Below are 6,501 nucleotides of genomic sequence, written 5' to 3'. Positions count from 1 at the left end.
TTTCTGACAACATAAATTATTAATGAATGTCCTTCACTATTGCTGCCAGCTTTTTAACCATCTCCAACAGCATTACCGCTATTACGACAACTAAGATTTTTAGTTTATTGTAGTTTCTTTTTCCAAAAATGTATTTTCCTATGATGGATGGTGTGTAACCTTAGTTTGAAACATAGTCTTCAATGTATTCATGGAGAGAGTTAAAGTAAGAAGTTACCATAACAGTTAGTACTGTGTGTTGACTGAAAAGCTTTTTTCACAGCAGACATTTTGACTTGTCATAGTTTGTAGGAAAAGCACAGCTGTTAGTAATAACATTAACGATGGCTCAGTTCTATTCAAGTGTCTAGTAAGTCACGACAGTGTGACAGTGAGCCAGCATCCACAATACCAGGACGCAGAAACTGCTAAATGGAATTCAGTGATCATAGCTGTATTCATTTCTGTACTTTTCCTACTGTGACATGTCAAAATCTTTGCTGTGAAAAAGGCCTAGTTAACATTTCATAACATGTTGTTAGTCAGGCTTGTGTGATTTTTAAAGAACAATAATAAACAAATAACATAATTTTATTAGTATAATGAAAACCTTATTTTTCAGAAACTGAAAGTCATGTTTAATGTTTAAAACAAGTAGATTATTAAATATATAAGCTCTGCTCGTTATATTAGAAAGTGTTCTGAGCCACCCAGTGTTCAGTGTTTTATGATGGAGCTGTGTCTATAGACTTATATCACAACGCGTGTTGTTCACATAGTAATATAAGTAGAAATTGTATGTTTTATGACCCAGTGGGAAGCTGGACCCTCTGCAGCTGCCCTGCATTGTCCTGATTACTCCCCAGCTGCTCCTAATTGCTCCTCGTTAGTATGTTTCTACACTTACGGGAAATATTCCAGCTACATTCTCTGATTTTCATGCTATGTTTCTGATAACCAGCCAGTTAAAGCCAGTTAAAACTGTTTCAATTACTTTATGTACATTATGTGACATTATGTGGATAAGTAAAGACTTGGCACAAGTGCATATAGCTCTCCCACTCGCAAACAGTGTTTTTCATAAACAGTTGAGTTACAGTATGCTGAGTCCAGTGACTCAACATTTAGAGTCACACTGCAGACTTTAAACTCTGTTCATTTGTGGCAGAACTGTGAGTATACTGAAGGATGCAGAGGCATCTCAGACCTATCAGGGCATGTGACAGTTTTTTAACGCAGTCAAACTGTCGACATCGCCAAATGTAATTAAAATATTGAATAAACTAATAAGTAATAGTATTTCCTTAAAAGGTGTTGTGTGCCACACCTACTGTATGAATGGAATCTGCTGCTCTATTGGAATGAAATCAATTGTAAATATCAGGTAAGAACTATCTTTCAAGACCACGCCAATAGAAAATACCTCGTAAATTTTTATAATATTGTACATGTGTCTTATACATAAAGATGTCAGATCTCTTCTGTCTTCTTTTTCCTGCACTGATGGTGGAACTTAGGAACAGATCCCACATGAGGTGAATGCTGAAGATATGTCCAACTTTCCGGTGGAGGTGGAGAAAAGTGAGTTTCTGAGACACTCTGACAGTCCACCACTACACCTTACCTCAAAGCAAAAACTATGTTTTAATACACAAACATTAATTTTTTTCTTTTAAAAAACAGCCACCACCGACTGCAGCATTGAGTATTACAAGTAAGAAGAAAAAAGGAAAATCAGCAGGCAGCTGGCCAAAGAGGCTTTGGGAGCTTGAACTGGAGGATTTTCAAGAAGATGATGCCAAGCCTCTCATACCGATCAGAATTCTGAAAAGACTAAACAGTATCTTTCTAATCTCTCTAATGAAGACAGAAAATGGCCATAACATACTTACAGTATAATATCTTTAGTATATTTAATATCTCAAATCTCTACCCAGAACTCAATGACATTTCCTGAGAGACCATTAGGATTTATGAATGTGTTGCAGCTTGATCAGCTAGACATGTTTGGGCCCACATCCAGTGAGCTGGAACTGTCAGATATGTAAGTCGATACCCTGATGTGATTAAAAAGTTTCCCAAATAAAACTCAGAATGAATCATTTCTGGTGCTGTTTGTACACTCACAGTATGTTGTCCCACTCAACTTTGCCAAATAAACCTTATGGACTGTGCCCTAAAACTTATCCCATCAAAAGAGTCATCTTTGCTCTTTTTTGAAATGTCATATCCTATTAGATTATGTGCTGCAGGAATGCTCATAAATACAGATAGACCACATTTAATTCTTGTTTTGGCCAAAACACAGACCACAACATTGAATTACATTTGTTGTAAACACTTTCAGAAATCATGCACATTTTCTCTAATCACTCATCCAACAAGTGATTTATTCATTTGATGGTTTGGGCTACATTTGGACACAAATTATGGTCTGCTTCACCCCAAAATACACTTTTAAAAACCTTATTTCTTCATAAAATCCCTCCATTGATTCTTCTACTGTTTTCTTAAACTTTCACCAAAACAGTAGAGAAAAACTCTCATTCTTTATCTAGATTGTCAGTCTTTCTGTTATTGCAGTACAGTGCTTTGCCACTTTTAACTGGGGCCGCGGGGCATTTATGTAAACTACAGCAGGATGACAGGAGAGGTTCCTGACAGCCTGTTCACTCCTGGGATACGCTACTCCTATTGATCTGGGTGCTGAGTGGAAGTAGAGCGCAGTCAATAAATGTGGCCAAGATGAGGTGAGACACAAGGAGGTGAATCAGCCTGAAGGTAGACGACAGTAATGAGGTAACTCTCACTTTTTATTTATTTATTTATTTTGGAACAAAGGTTTTGTACAGTTGTAAATATCATACAGCATGACAACCTTTCCTTCGTGTTCAAGTTTTTAATGTTAAGAGCCAAGGAAACAGGAGAGACGAATAAAAGAAAATAATAATAGTCAGAAAAATTTAAAAAAAAAACAATGAACACAAAACACAAAACAACAAAAGCAGTACGTTCCTACTTATACCCATATATATGTGCACATATACGCTTAAAGTCACATATCTATACGTGTGTTTAAATTTCCTCAAATACCCCCCTGCTCATCTACATATGTGCCTGTAGGGAAATAGATAAATAATACTAAAGCTAAAGAAAAATAGAGGGTCAAAAGAACAAAACAAACAAAAAAGGTAAATGATATGTAAAAAAGAATGAATAAATAAATAAATAGGGCAGCTTGCTGTATTTATTTATTTTTTGATGACTGTCCATATCTGTTTCAGAATGAAGCTCACACCTGATGATATTATATACTAATATTTAACTTCCACTCATCTCATTTGGTCATTAACTAAACTATTGAAGAAATTAAATGTTTGACCTGATGAGGATCCTAGATGAAGTCAGGAAATTCATCTTGAAGAGTTCATGAATGTCTGAACCAAATATCATCCAACAAATAGTTGTTAAGATATATCACTATGAACCAAAGATGTCAACCTATAATAGCACTAGAGGAAAAGTCACAGAATTAGTGAAATCATAAAGATTCCTCCTGTGGGGACCTTGAATGTTGTTCAATGTTGATAAATGATGACAGTTGTTGTCATCATTTATCATTAGACCTCTATGACAGTCAGAAGAAACTCATATATAAAAGTAATGAGGCAGTGTGTGGGAAGTTGTTTGTTTAATCTGGATGGACTTTTTCCTACATTCATAAAGAAGACACTGAAGTTTTTAATCTCTTTGTCAGAGCAGCGCTGGAAAACAGTTGGTTTGAATATGGGGGTGGAATGCCTCAGCATCCAATTTGCTGTAGTTTTCACAGAGAAGGAGGACATGTCCCCTTTACCCCAGAACAGAAAGGCCCTGCTGTCTCTTCAGATGAAAGCAGGTGCACAGTGACAAGCAGTAAATGTCAGACCGTGGGTCTAGCGAAGGCAACCGAAGCAGCATTGGACTAAAGAGTGAGTCACAGATGCAGCCTGCAGTGCTGTGTGGAAGATGTTAGGAGTCTGTTAGGGTAGAGATCATTAGTCCCTCAATCATTAGCATGTTTTTGCCCACACACAGATAGTTTCTATGCTAATGTTCCACAGTACATAAACCACGCATGATATTTGCTCACACAGCCATCAGTGATGCATGTACCCTCACACAAACACAAATAAGACTGTGTCATTATATTCTGTTCAGTCTTTTGGAGGGGAAATAACACCATTAATAAGTGCTTTGACCCAGACAGCATTCAGAGAACAGACAGGTGGAAAAGCTAGTGCATGTGGATCAATAGCGCCAACGTACAGTCAACAGACAGACCAGAGTTGTAGTTGTTCGGGGAATATGAGTCAGTGACTGCTGTTTAATGGAGGGGTTGAGGCAGAGTTAGCTCTTGTTTTGTTTTTCTGTGTTTTTATGGGAATGAACATGTCTCCAAAAAGGTTGTTTTTTGTTGTTGTTGTTATTGTTGTTTTTTGCATAATTGACTCCTCACCTGAGAGAACTTGAAACATGATATGCGTTGGGGTTCACTGACAAGACGTGTAGAATAAACAGCACCTACAGCAAAACCTGTAGCTTTTACACTTGTTTCCCCTGTTAATCTTTCAGTACAGTATGTGACAGTAATGAGCAGCTTATCAGCGTATGTTAATGAAGTCATTAATAAATGCTGATGAGTTTCTCAAATAACAAGCAATTAGCAAAAGCTAGTAAGTAATCTGTAATCAATCACTGATAAAAGGTTTTTCCATTTATCATGTCTGCAGCTGTAAGTGTTAATACTGTAAATAGCTACTAAATGGATTGTTGTCTAGATGCTGTTCAGTACATTTTCCAGAAGGTCAGAGGTCCATTGGAGAGGTTTTCCTGATAAACTAAAGAAGTAAAAATATAAAGCAAGTCTATATTGGGGGAGAAACACCTTATTCCTCCCCCACCTTATTCTCATTATGGTTTATACTTGATTTATAAAGTGTCAGTAAGTGATTAATCAACTATATAAGTCGCTGATCCAGGGAGCCCCATATTCTCCACTTAGCTGTTTGGATGCCTGTTTGTAACAGTGGCAGAGGCGCTGCAGACCCACACAGAGAGGAAGCACTGCGGATAGATCAACTAAATCTCATTTAGCTAGCATCCCCCAGGAGAGTGGGCAGATCAGAGGAATGAAGAAAGAGAGGCGTGTCTGTATCAAATGCTTTACAGCCTCATGCTAGGATTTTTATTTCATATCTTTTACACTAAACAGGATGTGCAGTATTTTGTGTTTTCATGTTTAAAGGATTTTATTCCCAAGCTCCACAGAAGCATCTTGGGAAAAATAGTTGCTCACATTCAGTTCAATACAGTCAAGATTGTGGAGTCACAGATGATCCCTTTTCAGAAGATGGGAAATAATAACTATGGGCTGAATCTGTTTTCAAATACAGTATCCCAACTATTCCAAGAAATGAGTTTAGAGACGTTTTCATATTAAAGTTTCCTGAAAAGATAGACAATATTGTCCAATCTCATCCGCAGAACACTTTTGTTTTGGGCCAAGATTGACTTTATTTTACTGACTGAATTTATTAAAGGTATCCTGTGGTGTTTCTGATAACTGCTAGTGTTAACACGGGTCATGTGGATGTTTTCATCATGCATGAGCCCGTGTCCACATTTTTGTTGGTGCCAAGAAACAAAGCAATGCACCAATAACGGCAGTGAAGAAGAAAACACAGGTCAACAGGTCAACATTGCTCATGTCTGACATTTGTGAGATTTGTAAGGAAGCAGTAACTTTAACCCACATCACGTTTCAAGTGATCATTTTAACCCAAACCATGATCTGTCCCTAAACCTAACCAAGTGGTTTTTGTGCCTAAACCTAACCAGACCTCAACCTTAGCATTGTCACACCATAAAACAGCAAGACAAGAATATTTTGAAGCGGCTCGCAAGAGTTTCGCAAATCTAGGAGTACCATCTAAACACGACGGTAAACATGGATGTAAACTATCACCATTTAAAATATTTCAAAAAATTGGCTCTGTGGTCTCTGAGAGACACTGAATGTAAACATAACTTTTATTTGTTTACAAGAAAATTCCAGGGGCAGCTTTAAGTTGTGGAAGATAACGACACTTGGGCAAAGGAAATAAAAAAAAGAGCTAAAATAATATTTAGCTAAATTCAAAATAAATATAATGTATAAAACAACAATCAAAATTAAATAATAATAATAATAATGATAAGCACCCTCTCAGTAACTTCATGGTCCTCTGGAGGTTTCTGAACCTCTATTCAGGGACATTAGTGTTAGTTCAGCCGCTTACAGCCAGGAAATGAACCATGAATTTGGAAAGAAAGGAGTTCAAAAATCTGAATGGGAAGCATAACTTGATATGATGAGGGTTATTAAGTGCGAGAATGTATTTTCCATCCAGCTGTACCCATGAGATACAATATTCCACAATTTACACAATGTGAATGCACGCGCTGGTTTTCAGACTCAGAAGGACTAAAGACATGACTTTC

The 6,501-nt window shown here is 37.1% G+C and overlaps 1 long non-coding RNA gene across 1 annotated transcript; it reads left to right on the top strand.

Moving 5' to 3' along the window:
- The first annotated feature begins 903 nt into the window (after positions 1 to 903).
- Positions 904 to 2,129, top strand: LOC122988175. Its single transcript, XR_006404724.1, has 4 exons — positions 904 to 1,151; positions 1,291 to 1,363; positions 1,497 to 1,560; positions 1,663 to 2,129. It is a non-coding gene; the product is annotated as an uncharacterized LOC122988175 (long non-coding RNA).
- The last annotated feature ends 4,372 nt before the right edge of the window (positions 2,130 to 6,501 follow it).

This window comes from Thunnus albacares, chromosome 1 (genome assembly GCF_914725855.1).
Source record: "Thunnus albacares chromosome 1, fThuAlb1.1, whole genome shotgun sequence".
Lineage (NCBI taxonomy): Eukaryota > Metazoa > Chordata > Actinopteri > Scombriformes > Scombridae > Thunnus > Thunnus albacares.
This window is presented reverse-complemented; position numbering and strand designations above follow the sequence as displayed.